This window comes from Vigna umbellata, chromosome 5 (genome assembly GCF_029865625.1).
Source record: "Vigna umbellata cultivar VRB3 chromosome 5, Vumbellata_1.0, whole genome shotgun sequence".
NCBI classification, from domain to species: domain Eukaryota; kingdom Viridiplantae; phylum Streptophyta; class Magnoliopsida; order Fabales; family Fabaceae; genus Vigna; species Vigna umbellata.
The window spans coordinates 476,185-494,762 of record NC_142169.1 but is presented as its reverse complement, the minus strand read 5'-3'; the positions used below and the strand labels follow the sequence as shown (position 1 = coordinate 494,762).

Genomic DNA, 18,578 nt, shown 5'->3' with positions numbered 1-18,578 from the left:
AAGATAGCTCGGGTGGACACTTCTGCTCCACCATTTGAGAGGCCAAGAAAAGCTATTGATGAGGCCTATTACAGACAGTACTGTGGAGGTGAGGATGCAGCTCAGCCAGTTCCACCACGCCGGGCTCGTAGAGAGAGAGGGCCAGCATAGAGCCAGACATCTGCTGATACACATGAAGCAGAACCATTCCAGATGAGGGACATGTATATGTCTCTTATAGGTGCTCAGTTGCAGTCCATTCACAGAGGGCAGGTGGCTACTGCTGAGATGATTGTGGGGATGTATGATACACCTCCAGCTCACAGGTGGACTATGGATGAATTCCATAATGTGGTAGCTTGGCCAGAGGAACCAGTGCATGGAGGAGGAGCTGGAGCAGCTGAAGCTTCAGTTAGAGAGATGGAAGAAGATGAAGTTGATGATGATGCATTTGAAGATGCTGAAGATGAGGAAGAAGAAGAAGATACAGAGGACAGTTCAGACTGATGAGGAGCTGAGATAGCATTTACTGATAAATGCTATCATATGATTATGCTTTTATGGTTTAAGTTTTCTGAACTTATTTGTTTTTGTTTTTAGATTAGGGTTTGATGTACTCTATTGAAAACCTGGTTTGATGATGGTTTGCTATTAATTATGATTGTGTGATAAGTAATACTGAATGATGCTTATTGATTGATTGATGTTGAGATGATGTGCACATTAAAATGCTTATACAGGTGATTCACAAGCTTTGTGAACAAATGCATGATATTATGATTGTGATTGTGAAATTAAGCAGGATGTGTATGTCAAATGTGAATGAGCTTATATGTGTGAGGTTTTGAGCTTCAGAGTTGTTATTGTCAAATGCTATTACTTTGAAAGCATGAATGACTTTGCTCAGGTTTTCTATGACTGAATCAATTGCTTGTTTTGCATCATGTGATCAAGGCCGTTTGTTGGAACCCTTTTTATTGGCCAAATTCATAAAGTTAGCCCACTAAAAGAGAACACTTTGTGTTCTATCTTTTGAACCCTTAGCCTTGAACATACACTGAAACCCTTGATTGAAAATCTTTACCTTGAGTTAAGTAGAAGATCTTGTGTGATATTGTTAAATGTTTGAGTTTGGGGTTGTTGGGAAAACATGAAAAAGGAAAAGCATTGAGCTAAGAGCTAAAAAGTAAGAATATGCAAAGAAAAAGAAAAGAAAAGAAAAAGAAGCAAAGCTCAATGCAAAGGCAAAAGAAAGTTGGGAATGAATAAGATGATTGTGTTGTTATGATTCTCTTAACTCAAGGATTTTGTGATCTAGAAAAACCAATTTTCTTGTTAACCCAGCCACATTATAAGCCATTGAAAAGTCCTTGTGATGATGCATGCTTGTGAATGTTTTTGATTGTGGTAAAATGAAAGGCAAAGTTGATTCAGGTGACATTGTGATAGTAGAGTGAATGAGTGATTACCTTTTATACACTTGTGTGTTGAGTGAAATACTTTACCTAGTGAGGAAATATTCCATTAGCACATGAACATCCATGCTTAATTGATTGGTTATTCATGAAAAAGAGCATTTGTTGGGTATTAACTGATTTTGTGAAACATTAAAGCATGTGCACATCCTGATTGAAATCTTGATCATAAGTTTGATTGATGTTTTTACTTATCTTGAAAAGAAGATTTTTGAATGAAGTGAACCATCATATGAATTGGTTGAAGATGGAGTTACATCTTGTTTGCTTGAGGACAAGCAAAGTTCTAAGTTTGGGGTTGTGATAACAGTTGAAAAACTATTATTTTCATGCTTAAAATTGATACTAAAAGCAACCTTTATACTTAGAAACTAGCTTCAAATCATGCTTTTCTTCATATTTTCAGAAATAAGAGAGTTGGACAGGTTTATGCTTGATTTCAGTGTTTTTGTGCAGGTTTTAAGGTGAATTTGGTGAAAGAAGTGAAGAAGGAGAGATATGGAATCAGAAAAGACATCAAAAAGTGCAAAAGGAGAAGCCGAAGTCACCGCTCAGCGGCAGTTTACCGTTGAGCGGCACTCAGGAGCTCACGGGAGGACCGCTGAGGGGCAAAATGGCCGCTGAGGGGAAGAAACGTGACACGCACTTACCGCTGAGCGGTATTTTACCGCTGAGCGGCACTTTAATGGGCTTGGACCTAATTTTCTGTAATTTACGAATAATATATAAGCTTTAGGGTTTCCTAGGGTTTGTATCTTTGGCTGGAACGAAGTAAACACTCTCTCTTCCACCCCTTTGAAGGAGGATCTTGGATGCTGAGGCTTCCTCTTCACCTTTTTAGGGTTTTATCTTTCATTCTTTCATTGTAATTCATCTAGGTTCACCATGAATATGGTGAACTAAACTCTGTATGTTTGTTGGGGAATCAATGTAATCATTTGAAGCTCTCATATATGGAATCTGTTTTTTACATATTTTAATTAAGACCTATGCTTTCTTTCATCATTAGTTAGGGTTTTTCCTCTTTGCGTAATGCTTGGATTGTTTAACTCATTCGATGCATGATTATTGGTTTTGTCGATACGGGCGCGTACGGGGAAGTCTAGATCCGGGGAAATTCTCCCAATATTATATTGGTTGTCGTTAAGCTCCTGTACTTATGAACTGATCATTAGGAATGCTAGGAATTGTATGAACTCGTGATTAGGAAGAAGCCTTCTTGAAAGGTACTTTAGAGAGTGGCATTAACAATGATGATTTGAATGTTGAATTCCTAAAATATATGAGAGTGGATAAGATGAAATTGACCCCCAACAACATATTCATACATATATTTCATTGAAAGTGTTTATCTTTTGCTTTTTGCCATTGATCAAAACTTCATGCATACATATTTAATTTTCCTCTTTTCCATATAAAATCCAAATATTTCGTCTTTAAGTCTTAGCTAATCAAGAAACCACACAACTAAACTAGGCCGTGAGTCCTTTGGGAAGAACGATACTTGGTCTTACCAAGTTTATTACTTGAACGATTCGGTCACACTTGCCGATTGAAAAACAAGTTTGTGACATCATAATTTGGTGTTCATAAATTTCTCCATCATAGACGAAGTGGACGAAGTGGACGAGGTGGACGAAGTGGACGAAGTGGGCAAAGTGGACGAACTAGACGATGTGGACGAAGTGGAACGAAGTGGGACGAAGGGGAGGAAGTGGACGAAGTGGACGAAGTGCACGAAGTGGACGAAGTGCACGAAGTGGACGAAGTCGACGAACTGGACGAAGTGAACGAAGTGGACGAAGTGGACGTAGTGGACGTAGCGATCGAAGTTGACGAAGTGGACGAAGTGGTCGAAGTGGACGAAGTGGACGAAGTGGACGAGGTGGACGAAGTAGACGAAGTGGACAAAGTGGACGAACTAGACGAAGTGGACGAAGTGGACGAAGTGGACGAAGTGGACGAAGTGGACGAAGTGGACGAAGTGGACGAAGTGGACGAAGTGGACGAAGTGGACGAAGTGGACGAAGTGGACGAAGTGGACGAAGTGGACGAAGTGGGACGAAGTGGGACGAAGTGAGACGAAGTGGGACGAAGTGGACGAAGTGGACGAAGTGGAAGAAGGGGACGAAGTGGGACGAAGTGGACGAAGGGGACGAAGTGGACGAAGTGCACGAAGTGGACGAAGTGCACGAAGTGGACGAAGTCGTCGAAGTGGATGAAGTGAACGAAGTGGACGAAGTGGACGTAGTGGACGTAGTTGTCGAAGTGGACGAAGTGGTCGAAGTGGTCGAAGTGGAGGAAGTGGACGAAGTGGACGAGGTGGAGGAAGTGGAGGAAGTGGACGAAGTGGACGAAGTGGTCGAAGTGGACGAAGTGGAAGAAATGGAAGAACCAGAATAAGCAGAACAAGATGAACAAGCAGAAGAAGTGGAAGAAGAATGAGAAGAAGAAGTGAAAGAAGTGGACGAAGGGGACAAAGTGGAAGAAGTGGACGAAGTTGACGAAGTGGACGAAGTGGACGAAGTGGACGAAGTGGACGAAGTGGACGAAGTGGACGAAGTGGACGAAGTGGACGAAGTGGACGAAGTGGACGAAGTGGACGATGTGGACGAAGTGGACGAAATGGACGAAGTGGACGAAGTGTACGAAGTGGATAAAAGGGACGAAGTAGACGAAGTGGACAAAGTGAACAAAGAGGACGAAGTCGACGTAGTGGACGAAGTGGAATAAGTCTACGTAGTTGACGAATTGGACGAAGTGGAAGAAGTGAATGAACCAGAATAAGCAGAACAAGATGGACAAGAAGAAGAAGTGGAAGAAGAATAAGAAGAAGAAGTGGAAGAAGTGGAAGAAGTGGGATAAGTGGACAAAGTGGACGAAGTGGATGTAGTGGACGAAGTGGACGGAGTTGACGAAGTTGACGAAGTGGATGAAGTAGACGAAGTTGACAAAGTTGAGGAAGTGAACGAAGTGGAGGAGGTTGACGAAGTGGACGAAATAGACGATGTGGACGAAGTCGACGAAGTTGACGAAGTGGACAAAGTGGACAAAGTGGACGAAGTCGACAAAGTGGACGAAGTAGACGAAGAGGACGAAGTGGACGAAGTGGAAGAAGAAGAAGAAACAACAGAATAAGAAGAAGAAGTTGAAGGAGAACAAGAAGAACAAGAAGAAGGAGTGGAAGAAGTGGGAGAAGTTGACAAAGTCGATGAACTGGACGAAATGGACGGAGTGGAGGAAGTGGATGAAGTAGAAGAAGTGGAAGAACCAGAATAAGCAGAACAAGATGAACAAGAAGAAGAACAAGAAGAAGAACAAGAAGAAGAACAAGAAGAAGAACAAGAAGAAGAACAAGAAGAAGAAGTGGAAGAAGAATAAGAAGCAGAAGTCGAAGAAGTGAGAGAAGTGGACGAAGTGGAAGACGTTGAAGTGGATGAAGTGGACGAAGTTGACAAAGTTGACGAAGTGGACGAAGTTGACGAAGTTGACGAAGTGGACGAAGTGGACGAAGTGGACAAAGTTCAGGAAGTGAACGAAGTGGACGAAGTGGACGAAGTTGACGAAGTAGACGAAGTGGACGAAATGGACGATGTGGACGGAGTGGACGAAGTGGACGAAGTTGACGAAGTGGACGAGGTGGACGAAGTGGAGGAAGTGGACGAAGCGGACGAAGTGGACGAAGTAGAAGAACAAGAAAAAGAAGAACCAGCAGAACAAGAATAAGAACTGGAAGAAGAACAATAAGAACAAGAAGAAATGGAAGAAGTGGGAGAAATGGACAAAGTCGACGAACTGGACGAAGTGGACGAGGTGGACTAGGTGGACGAAGTGGACGAAGCGGACGAAGCGGACGAACTGGAAGAAGAAGAAGAACCAGCATAACAAGAAGAAGAAGTGGAAGAAGAACAAGAAGAAGAAGAAGAAGAAGAAGAAGAAGAAGAAGAAGAAGAAGAAGTGGAAGAAGTGGGAGAAGTGGACAAAGTCGACGAAGTGGACGAAGTGGACGAAGCTGAAGAAGAAGAAGAACTAGAAAAACAAGAAGAAGAAGTGGAAGCAGAACAAGAAGAAGAAGTGGAAGAAGTGGGAGAAGTTGACAAAGTCGATGAACTGGACGAAGTGGACGAGGTTTGAAAGCAAATACTCAAAGAATCATCCAAACAGTTCAGTACAAGGAAAACATTCAATCAGTTCAAGAGATGAATCAAAAGCAACAGAGCCTCACAGATGCACACAATCAGTGTTTCTCTCAAGTGTTTAAGGTAAATCAATGTCACTCAATGCACTCAAGAAAGCAATCACAAATAGACTTGGCAAGCCTCTAATATCAACACTCAAACACATACGCATGTTCAAATCAAAAGGTCTTTTCATGGTTGTAATGGGGCCAAGGACAAGGGAGGATATATCTGGATAAGAAGCTACAAACCATAAGGAACAGAGGAGCAATGGGGAACAAGTGTAAACACATTCAAACACACCCACAACCTCTAATTCCATCCTCTTCTTGACTCCATTATTCACAATTATTCACACATTTTTTTTTCACTATTTTACTGCTCTCTTTTTTTTTCATCCTATCTCTTTTCTTTTCTCTCTTTTCAAAACAAAACTGTAAAAGACAAGATACACATATATTTACCAAAACAAACAAGAAGAGGAACCAACCGGCCAACTCATCAGAAACCCCCATGAGACCACACTTGTTCCCAAAACACTTCCAAAGCTCCAAAATTCCCTAAGGTTAAGGTAATCATGGTTTTTCTCTTAGGGCTAGTGTATGAGCATTCAAAACAAAGAAATGGGGGAAAGTATAGGCTCAAAAAGGGTTTTCAAAGGATCAGAACAAGGTAGGCTTATTTGGCTAGAGAGGCTCAAGAACAAAACTGCCTTTATCACTTCCAAACATGCATATCAATCAAGAATTATCAACAAGAGTCAAGCCAAGGCATATGTGCAAGCAATCAAGAGACATATCACACAAGAAAGAACATAAAGTGGCTCAAATTCTCACACAGGGCATTTGTGTCACAATCAATTCAACTTTCAAACATCATGATCATCTTCCAAGCAAAGAAAAGCAAGGAATCCACATCTCAGAGTATCAATGAAGTGAAGGAAAACTGACAACCGAACCACAATCCAGAATTTACGAAAAGCATGCAAAACTGTACACAAGACACAACAAACTACATAAAAACCGAAACACGAACAAAGAAACAACCTCCCCTAATAGATCACACTTAAACGACACAATGTCCTCAGTGTGTCACAATCAGTAGATCAAACAATCAGAACAATCATCAGATATCGACAAAGTGCAATAAAAGTGAGGAGGGAAGGAGAAGAGAAACTCCCTGAGTCAGATGGGAGGATAGGTGGGGTGGACCAAAGACGTCTCCTCCACCACTACATCCACTAAAGAAGGGTTGCTGAGGAAAGGCTTCAGTCTATGCCCGTTCACCTTGAAGCTTTTAGCTGTAGATGGACCTTGGATCTCTACTGCACCATAAGGATAAACATTAGTCACAACAAAAGGTCCAGTCCATTTTGATCTCAACTTACCACCCATGAGGCCCAGTCTAGAGTTATACAACAAAACCTGTTGGCCAACCTCGAAGTCCTTTCTAACAATAGAACTATCATGGAACTTCTTTGTCCTTTCCTTGTAGAACTTCGAGTTCTCATATGCCTCCAATCGGATCTCATCCAATTCATTCAGTTGCAACTTTCTTTCCTCTCCAGCTTGGTCCATGGAGAAGTTGCAAATCTTCACAGCCCAATATGCCCGATGCTCAATCTCGACCGGTAGGTGACATGCCTTTCCGAAGACAACCCGGTAGGGAGACATCCCTATCGGTGCTTTGTAAGCTGTCCTGTGAGCCCAAAGAGCATCATCCAACCTATTGCTCCAATCTTTCCTGTTGGGCTGGATAATCTTCTCCAAAATCCTCTTAATCTCCCTGTTGGAGATCTCAGCCTGCCCATTTGTTTGGGGGTGGTAAGGTGTAGAAACTCTATGCGTCACCCCATATTTCTTGAGCAAAGCTTGCATGGATCTGTTGCAAAAATGGGTTCCTTGATCACTAACAATTGCTTTAGGCACTCCAAACCTGCAAAAGAGGTGAGATCTAACAAAATCTACAACAACCCGAGCATCATTAGTCCTGGTGGCTCTAGCTTCCACCCATTTTTAAACATAATCCACAGCAAGGAGAATATAACAGAAACCAAAAGAAACAGGAAAAGGACCCATGAAATCTATACCCCATACATCAAACACCTCACAGAACAACATAGGTTGTTGAGGCATCTCTTGTCTTTGTGAAATTGATCCTCCTGTTCTCTGACAAGGCTCACAAGTGCTGCAAATCTTCTCCGCATCTTTGAAGATGGAAGGCCAATAGAAACCATAGTCCAGCACCCTGCGAGCTGTTCTCTGTATCCCCAAATGACCACCAGGTGAGGAGGCATGACAAAACTGCAGGACCGAGTCAATCTCATGGTCCGGAATGCATCTCCTAGTAACCCGGTCACTGCACAACTTCCACAGATATGGGTCATCCCAAACATAATACTTAGCATCACTCTTAATTTTAGCAATCTGAGCACGTGATGCTAAGGGAGGAAAAACAAAAGCAACCAAGTAATTTACAATGTGTGCAAACCAAGGAGTGGGGTGAGAGTAAGAAATCATCAACAAACTCTCGTCAGGAAAGGCATCCTGTATGGGCAACACATCAGCTTCATTCCCAGCTTTTTCAATCCGGCTTAGGTGGTCTGCAACCAAATTTCGTGCTCCACTCCGGTCTTCAATTTGCAAGTCAAACTCTTGGAGCAGTAGCATCCACCTGATCAATCTAGGCTTTGACTCAGCCTTTTTCAACAAAAACTTTAGAGCTGCATGGTCAGTATACACAATAACAGGTGATCCAAGCAAATATGACCTAAACTTATCAAGGGCAAAAACAATTGCCAACAACTCTTTTTCAGTGGTGGTATAATTTGCCTGGGCAACATCCAAAGTGCGTGAAGCATAGTAGATCACTCTCGGCAGCTTGTCAATTTTCTGTGTCAAGACAGCCCCTAATGCATAATTAGACGCATCACACATGAGCTCAAATGGGGCTGTCCAATCCGGTGCCTGAATGATAGGGGCGGTAGTCAAAGCTTCCTTCAGGCAATCAAACGCCTGCTTGCATCTGTCATCAAAAGAAAAGTCAATATCTTTCTGCAGCAGTCTGGACAGGGGAAGCGCCTTCTTGCTGAAATCTTTGATGAAGCGCCTGTAGAAACCTGCATGTCCAAGAAAAGATCGCACCTCTCGCACGCAAGAGGGGTAAGGCAACTGCGAAATTACAGATATCTTAGCAGGGTCTACCTCTATTCCCTTTTCAGAAATGATATGCCCTAGAACCAAACCTTGTCCAACCATGAAGTGACATTTCTCAAAATTGAGAATAAGGTTTGTTTCTATGCATCTTTTCAAAACTTTTTCCAGACTGTCTAAACATGCATCAAAGGAGGATCCATACACAGTAAAATCATCCATAAACACCTCTATGCAATTCTCAAGAAAGTCGCTAAAAATGCTAAGCATGCACCGCTGGAAGGTACCAGGGGCGTTGCATAGACCAAAGGGCATCCTCCTATAGGCAAAAGTGCCAAAGGGGTAGGTGAATGTGGTTTTTTCTTGATCCTCAGGCGCAATATTTATTTGAAAGTAACCAAAAAAACCATCAAGAAAACAATAATGAGATTTACCTGCCAGGCGCTCCAACATCTGATCAATGAATGGCAGGGGGAAATGATCTTTCCTGGTTGCTTGGTTGAGCCTCCTATAGTCAATGCAGACTCTCCAACTGTTCTGTACTCTAGCTGGGATAAGCTCATTCCTCTCATTCTTCACCACAGTGAGGCCAGTTTTTTGGGCACAACATGGATGGGGCTAACCCACTGACTGTCTGAAATAGGGTAGATGATCCCAGCTTGCAAAAGCTTGGTCACCTGCTTCTTGATGACGTCCATGATCACGGGGTTTTGCCTTCTTTGTGGCTGTCTCACTGGCCTTGCCCCATCTTCCAAAAGAATTCTATGCATGCATGTGGATGGGCTAATACCAGGTATGTCAGCCAAACTCCAACCAATGGCCTTCTTGTGCTTCCTCAGCACACCAAGCAACTTCTCCTCTTGAACAGAATCAAGGGAGGTAGAAATGATCACTGGTTTCTTCTCATCATCCTCCAAGTACACGTACTTGAGGTTATCTGGGAGCTGTTTCAACTCAAGAGTAGGTGCCTGCAAGTCAGATTCATTTGTACTTCCTACAAAGTGGTTAGTGCATTCTCACTCCAAAGAATTCACAGCTAAAGGCGGAACACCTATCTCATCAAGCTCCAAATCCATATCCATGACAATTACATTATCAACATCATCCATATCAAAAACATCATCAACATCATGGATATCAAAATTCTCTTCAAAATCAACATAATTCTCAAATTCAGATTCAATGCATGTGTGTAGAGAAGATAGAAAAGAATGCTCTTTCTTATGCAAAGAATCAAAATCATCAACAACATATTTATCAATAATGTCATCCAATGCATCGATCCTAAACAGAGAATGGTCCTCAGCTGGAAATTTCATTGCATCAAGGATATTAAAATGAACAACAATATCAGCAAATTCCATAGACAAAGTTCCAGCATACACATCAATCTTAGTTCGGGCAGTTTTCAAGAATGGCCTGCCTAAGATAATGGGAACGGATCCATGAGAGAATCCCTCCTCCATTTCCAAAACATAAAAGTCAGGAGGAAAAATCAATTCACCAACCCTAACCAAGACATCCTCTATGAAACCTGCTGGGTGGGTAACACTCCTATTGGCCAACTGAATGACCACACCCGTGGTTTGCAAGGGACCAAGAGACAAAGATGCATATATAGACAAAGGCATGACATTAACAGAAGCACCCAAATCAAGCATGGCATTTTCAAATTTATTGTTTCCAATCACACAAGGAATGCAAAATATACCTGGGTCCTTGCACTTTTCAGGGATGTGCGGGACCGACTTACCAATAAGCGCAGATACATTCCTTCCCATGCTAATCCTCTCATTTCCCTTCATCTTCCTCTTGTGTGTGCACAGCTCCCTTAAGAATTTGGCATACTTCGGTATCTGCTTGATGGCATCGAGTAGAGGTATGTTCACCTCTACCTTCCTGAAGGTCTCCAGAATTTCCCTATCCACCTCTTCCATCTTTTTGCTAGGAAGTTCCCGTGAAGGGAATGGTAGAGGGATAGGTCGGTCAACCAATGGAGAAGGTGTGGCAGCGGTGGTGGTGGAAGAGGGAGAAGATCCACCTGAAGAAGAACCACCGGCTGGAGAAGAAGATTCACCCACCTCAAATGCCTTGCTCGGACCGTCATGGTCGTTCTTTCTAGGACAAGTAGCAGGCATGGGCGTAGGTGTAGAAGCGGGCTCTCAAGGCACAAAAATCTGCTTCCCTGATCTAAGGGTTATGGCACTCACATTCCTTGGGTTCTGCACAGTTTGGGATGGCAACTTATCCGAATTCTGAGACTACGCCTGGTTTATCTGAGTAGCCATCTGACCCATCTGGTTAGTGAGACTCTGTATGGAAGCTCTAGTCTCCTGCTGAAACTGCAGGTTTTGCATAGTCATCTGTCTCACTAACTCTTCCAATGAAGGTTCAGACGAAGTGGAAGGTTGGGCAACTGGTTGGGCAGGTGCCTCTTGTTGCTGTTGTTGTTGTTGCCTCTGGTGTTGTTGCATAGGTGGAGGCACATATCTGTTAGGTGCTCCAGCATTTTGGAAAGGTGGTGCCTGCTGTTGATGCTGTGGCGCATTATTCCATCTCAGATTGGGGTGATTCCTCCACCCTGGGTTGTACCTGTTGCTGGATAAGTCATGATTTTGCTGTTGTTGCTGCCTGTTGTTGTAGATGTTCGTAGCATAAGCCTGAGGCGCATCAGAGGCAGCAGAGTGCTGCAAAGAAGGACAAGCATCTGTATAATGGTCACTAGAAGGACAAATAACACATAGTCGTGCAACAGATGCAGATGGAGCTGCAGATCTCTGGTTGGTAGTCAACTGTGTCACCATCTTCGTAAGAGAGTCAATCTTTCCTTCCAACTTGCTTTCAACAGCTAATAAAGACTGGGCAACAACATCATGTACGCCCCTCACCACAATGGCATCATTCCTGGTGCTAAACTGCTGGGAGTTGGAGGCCATCTTCTCAATCAATTGCCTGGCCTCAGCAGGTGTGGTGTCTCCAAGAGCTCCACCACTGGCAGCATCAATCATACCACGGTCCATGTTGTTCAAACCCTCATAGAAATACTGGACAAGGAGATGCTCAGGTATCTGATGGTGGGGACAACTAGCACAAAGTGTCTTGAATCTCTCCCAATACTCATATAAGTTCTCTCCACCAAGCTGCCTAATCCCAGTTATGTCTTTTCTGATAGCTGTGGTCCGGGCTGCTGGAAAAAATTTATCTAAGAACAGCCTCTTCAGATCATCCCAGCTAGTGACGGATCTAGGCGCCAAACCATACAACCAATCCTTAGCAACATTTTCCAATGAATGAGGGAATGCCTTCAAGAAGATGTGCTCTTCAGGAACATCATGTGGTTTCATACTAGAACAGACAATGTGGAATTCCTTCAAATGCTTATGAGGACTCTCACCTGCAAGACCATGAAACTTGGGCAACAAATGGATCAGTCCAGTCTTGAGAACAAATGGAACGTCCTCATCAGGATATTGGATGCACAAGCTTTCGATATCGAAATCAGGTGCAGCCATCTCCCTAAAAGTCCTCTCACGAGGTGGAGGTTGTGCCATATTGTTCTCAGTGTGAAAAACAACAGAATCAGAATCAGAATCACGTGCAGATGCAACAGATGCAGTAGATGCAGTATGCACAAAGTACTCAGCAGTGGGATGCACAGTATCCAATGGAACAGACTCAAAAACAGACTCTAAAGATAAATTTCTAGAATGCCTAGCTAACCTATGAAAAGTTCTATCAATCTCAGGATCAAAGGGTGGTATAGGCCCAGGATTTCCCCTAGTCATGCACTAAGTCACAACACCCTAAAATCATGAAACGATATCACAAAAATTTTGAACACACAAAACAACCTAAACAAACAAATCACACACACTCAAACATACAAGACAAACACAACAAACAAACAACACATTATCAACACAAAAGACCTAAAACTGAACCGTTGGTCCCCGGCAACGGCGCCATTTTGATGAGAGGGTCGCACCTCCCACAAAAATTGTGCATAAAAGAATGCAGTATAGTACTAGGAAGTGACTCCTAGGTCGTCTCTCAAGGACCAAATTGGGTTCAGTCTTAGATCAACACGTAGTGGGGGGGGGGGGTTTGAAAGTGTTCTTGTGATTGGAAATAAATTAAATTAAAACTGGGAATTAAACACAATCGAACATGAATACAAACATTAAAATGGAAATTACAACAGATAAATACCGAAACACAATTCAAGCTGTAAACATGCAACGATTACACTAAAACATCAAATACACAATGTTGTCATTTATCCTACGCATTCACAACCAAATGGAAGAAAATCAACTCAACATGATATAAAATATTTTAAGCACACAAAGTAATAGAAAATAAATTTTTCTCTACCATAGACCGTGACCCAATTCCATTTTTCTTGCTGCACCCGTGACCGTGTACTTGCCTAGTCTTGGCACGTCTCACCATTCAACACCGTGCACACCACCAACTCCTTTCCATCTCCAAAAAAAATAATCAAAAGCAAAGCTATACTTTTCCTCTAAGCCGTAGCATCCCTGCACCTAATGTGTTTCATTCAAAGAAAGATAAAAATGGAAATGTTTCCCACTTCCAGCAACGTGCTCTTTCTTTTCTCCATTATCAATCACTGTGCCTTTCTCCAAAAAAATGATTTCTCCTCTTCCAACGTAGAACTGCCCCTCCGTCCAATCACCTCTTCTTTTTCAAGATTTTAATGAGCAGCTCAACAAATGAAATCAGCCCCTACTTAAATTAACTTCACGTCTCCCAATCCTCAAAGCATAAAGCTTCTCCAGCAAAAATAAAAATGGCCGTGTGCATCCATGCTATTTCAATGCCCGTGTGTGCTTCCTAAACATGACACCATTTCACTTCTTTCTCCAAGAAAGAAATTAAAACTCATTACCGCTTCATTCCAGGACGCTCCCATGCTTGTGCTCCAAGCCGAAAGAAACACTACACCGTGCTGTTCTTTCCAAGTGTCCACCTTACATTCTCTATTCCAGCTAAGCTAATAGAAATAAACTCCTAAAGTCAATCACCGTTCCAGCCCTTCTCTAGACCGCTTCTTCCTTCTTAATCTTCGTGCTCACCACACACCTTCTCCAGCTTCTTCTTTAATCAACCTTCCAGCAGCTTGCACCGTGCACACCATTCTCCTACTACATTCAACAACGTGCCCTGCTGCCAGCTGCTTCCGTGGCCTTCCTACTTTCCAACCGAGACAACACTTCTTCAATGATGTGGCAGCCGTGCGCCTCACTTCTTCCAAGACGTCCAACACGCGCACGCTGCACAAGCTTCTTCCGAAATGGAATCAGCTCCTACCACACCACTTCACCACTTCCCTCAAACGTTCCATTTCTCTGAATAAAAATAAGGACACCATCCAGCTTCTTCCTTCCATACGCTCCCTTCATTCCAGCCCTTCTCCGTGCAGCTACTGGAATCAGCGCCCCTCTTTTTGAAAAGTGAATACTCAAAAAAAACGTTCCAGCCCCTCCCAAGTTAAATCATCATTTCTCCAAGCCAAGAAAAATAACGTGCATAGTGTAGCCGAATAAAACAAGGGCACAATGAATCAGTGTTTCATCCTCCAAGAAAAAGAGAATATTTGTTCTTCCTTCATTATCAAAACAACGTTCTCGGAAAAAAAACTAAGGTCCAAAAATGAAAGAGTAATTGGTCCGTGTCAAGTGGCGGCTGTGCACAAGGGCCGTGTGTCCCTCTTTTAATAAGGGTAAGGTCCACACACAAAATTACAAACCCTAACCTAAAAGCCATATGTCCTAAAAAAAAATATTTTTACAAAATTGCCCCTAAAAGGGTCCAAAACACCTAATTCTAATTAAGGGCTTCTAGAAAACGAAATTACAACTTTAATTAGAATCTAAATGACTAAATGTTGAGCCTTTGAGTGTGTCACTCAATATCCCAATGCTCCAGATGATGTTTCCACAACTGCCCTGCAACCAGAAATGCACTTAATCAGCTCAGAAAACCCAAATTAGCACAATTACGAATTTCCGACCAAATTAAGCAGAATTCAGAAAACGGGGAAATGACAGACAATTAAACACAATTCCCTGGTTTATTTAAGTGCAATAAACTAAATATAATTCCAGAAATAACGACTCATCAAGGTTGACGAAGTGGACGAAGGGGACGAGGGGGACGAAGGGGATGAAGGGGACGAAGTGGACAAAGTCAAAGAAGAAGAAGAAGAACAAGCAGTACATGAAGAAGAACAAGAAGAAGTAGTGGAAGAAGAACAAGAAGAAGTGGAAGAAGAACAAGAAGAAGAAGTGGAAGAAGTGGGAGAAGTGGACGAAGTGGACGACGTGAACGAGGTGGTCGAAGTGGACTCAACGAACGAAGTTGAGGAACTGGAAGAAGTGGAGGAAGTGGACGTAGTGAACAAAGTGGACCAAGTGGAAGAAGCAGGGTGGACGAACTAGACGATGTGGACGAAGTGGACAAAGTGGACGAACTAGACGATGTGGACGAAGTGAACGAAGGGGACGAAGTGGGACGAAGTGGATGAAGTGGAAGAAGGGGACGAAGTGGGACGAAGTGGACGAAGGGGACGAAGGGGACGAAGTGGACAAAGTGGACGAAGTGAACGAAGTGGACGAAGTGGACATAGTGGAGGTAGTGGTCGAAGTGGATGAAGTGGACGAAGTGGAAGAAGGGGAAGAACCAGAATAAGTAGAACAAGATGAACAAGAAGAAGAAGTGGAAGAAGAATCAGAATTAGAAGTGGAAGAAGTGGGAGAAGTGGACGAAGGGGACGAAGTGGACGAAGTGGAAAAAGTTGAAGTGGACGAAGTTGACGAAGTTGATAAGGTGGACGAAGTTTACAAAGTTGACGAAGTGAACGAAGTGGAAGAAGTGGACGAAGTGGACGAAGTTGACGAAGTGGACGAAGTGGACGAAATGAACGAAGTGGATGAAGTGTACGAAGTGGATAAAGCGGACGAAGTGAACGAAGAGGACGAAGTCGACGTAGTGGACGAAGTGGAAGAAGTGAAAGAACTAGAATAAGGAGAACAAGATGAACAAGAAGCAGAAGTGGAAGAAGAATAAGAAGAAGAAGTGCAAGAAGTGGGAGAAGTGGAAAAAGTGGACGAAGTGGACGTAGTGGACGAAGTTAACGAAGTTGACGAAGTTGATGAAGTAAAGAACTGGACGAAGTTGATGAAGTGGACGAAGTGGACGAAATGGACGATGTGGACGAAGTGGACGAAGTTGACGAAGTGGACGAAGTGGACGAAGTGGACGAAGTGGACGAAGTGGACGAAGTGGACGAAGTGGAAGAAGTGGAAGAAGAAGAAGAAACAGCAGAACAAGAAGAAGAAGTGGAAGGAGAACAAGAAGACAAGAAGAAGGAGTTGAAGAAGTGGGAGAAGTGGACAAAGTCGATGAACTGGACGAAGTGTAGGAAGTGGATGGAGTGGAAGAAGTGGAAGAACCAGAATAAGCAGAACTAGATGAACAAGAAGAAGAACAAGAAGAAGAAGTGGAAGAAGAATAAGAAGAAGAAGTGGATGAAGTGGGAGAAGTGGACGAAGTGGAAGAAGTTGAAGTGGATGAAGTGGACGAAGTCGACGAAGTTGACGAAGTTGACGAAGTGGATGAAGTTGACGAAGTTCAGGAAGTAGACGAAGTAGACGAAGTGGAAGAAGTTGAAGTGAATGAAGTGGAAGAAGTTGAAGTGAATGAAGTGGACGAAGTTGACGAAGTAGACGAAGTGGACGAAATGGACGATGTGGACGGAGTGGACGAAGTTGACGAAGTGGACAAGGTGGACGAAGTGGAGGAAGTGGACGAAGTGGACGAAGTGCACGAAGTGGAAGAAGAAGAAAAAGAAGAACCAGCAGCACAAGAATACGAACTGGAAGAAGAACAAGTAGAACAAGAAGAAGTGGAAGAAGTGGGAGAAGTGGACAAAGTCGACGAACTGGACGAAGTGGACGAGGTGGACGAGGTGGACAAAGTGGACGAAATGGACAAAGCGGACGAAGTGGAAGAAGAAGAAGAACCAGCAGAACAAGAAGAAGAAGTGGAAGAAGAACAAGAAGAAAAAGAAGAAGAAGTGGAAGAAGTGGGAGAAGTGGACAAGGTCGACGAAGTGGACGAAGCTGAAGAAGAAGAAGAACCAGAAAAACAAGAAGAAGAAGTGGAAGCAGAACAAGAAGATGAAGTGGAAGAAGTGAGAGAAGTTGACAAAGTTGATGAACTGGACGAAGTGGACGAGGTTGACGAAGTGGACGAAGTGGACGAGGGGGACGAAGGGGACGAAGTGGACAAAGTCAAAGAAGAAGAAGAAAAAGAAGAACAAGAAGTACATGAAGAAGAACAAGAAGAAGAAGTGGAAGAAGAACAAGAAGAAGAAGTGGAAGAAGAACAAGAAGAGGAAGTGGAAGAAGTGGGAGAAGTGGACGAAGTGGACGACGTGAACGAGGTGGACGAAGTGGACGAAGTGGACAAAGTGGACGAAGTGGACTCAACGGACGAAGTTGAGGAATTGGAAGAAGTGGAGGAAGTAGAGGAAGTGGACGTAGTTAACAAAGTGGACCAAGTGGAAGAAGCAGATTAAGGTGAACAAGATGAACAAGAAGAAGAACAAAAAGAAGAATAAGAAGAAGAAGTGGAAGAAGAATAAGAAGAAGAAGTGGAAGAAGTGGGAGAAGTGCACGAAGTGGACGAAGTGGAAGAAGTTGAAGTGGATGAAGTTGATGAAGTTGACGAAGTCGACGAAGTGGGCGAAGTGGAAGAAGTGGAAGAAGTGGAAGTAGTGGAAGAAGAAGAAGAAGACGAAGTGGATGAAGTGGAAGAAAAAGAAGAAGAAGAAGAACAAGAACAAGAACAAATAGAACAAGAAGAAGAACAAGAACAAGTAGTGGAAGAAGAACAAGAAGAAGAAGTGGATGAAGTGGACGAAGTGGCAAAGGTGGATGAAGTGGACGATGTGGACGAAGTGGACGATGTGGACGAAGTGGACGAAGTGAACGAAGTGGACGTAGTGGACGAAGTGGACGAAGCAGACGAAGTGGACGAAGTGGACGAAGTGGAAGAACTAGAATAAGCATAACAAGATGAACAAGAAGAAGAAGTGGAAGAAGAATAAGAAGAAGAAGTGGAAGAAGTGGGAGAAGTGGACGGAGGGAACGAAGTGGACAAAATGGAAGAAGTGGAAGAAGTTGAAGTGGACGAAGTTGACGAAGTTGACAAAGTGGACGAAGTGGACGAAGTTGACAAAGTTGACGAAGTGAACGAAATGGAAGAACTCGACGAATTGGTCGAAGTGGACGAAATGGACGATGTGGATGATGTCGACGAGGTGGACCAAGTGGACGAAGTGGACGAATTGGACGAATTGGACGAATTGGACGAAATAGACGAAGTGGACGAAATGCACGAAGTGGACGAAGTGGAAGAAGTTGAACTGGACGAAGTGGACGAAGTTGACGAAGTGGACGAAGTTGACGAAGTGAACGAAGTTGACGAAATGGACGAAGTAAACGAAATGGGCGATGTGGACGGAGTGGACGAAGTTGACGACGTGGATGAAATGGACGAAGTAGAAGAAGAAGAAAAAGAAGAACCAGCAGAAGAAGAATAACAAGAAGAACAAGAAGAACAAGAAGAAGTGGAAGAAGTGGGAGAAGTGGACAAAGTCGACGAACTGGACGAAGTGGACGAGTTGGACGAAGTGGACGAAGTGGCCGAAGTGGAAGAAGAAGAAGAACCAGCAGAACAAGAAGAAGAAGTGGAAGAAGAACAAG

General features: G+C 43.2%; 1 pseudogene; it reads right to left on the bottom strand.

Moving 5' to 3' along the window:
• The window catches only part of LOC148197484 (uncharacterized), a 45,779-nt pseudogene extending 33,110 nt beyond the window's left edge, over positions 1-12,669 (bottom strand).
• Positions 12,670-18,578: the final 5,909 nt, after the last annotated feature.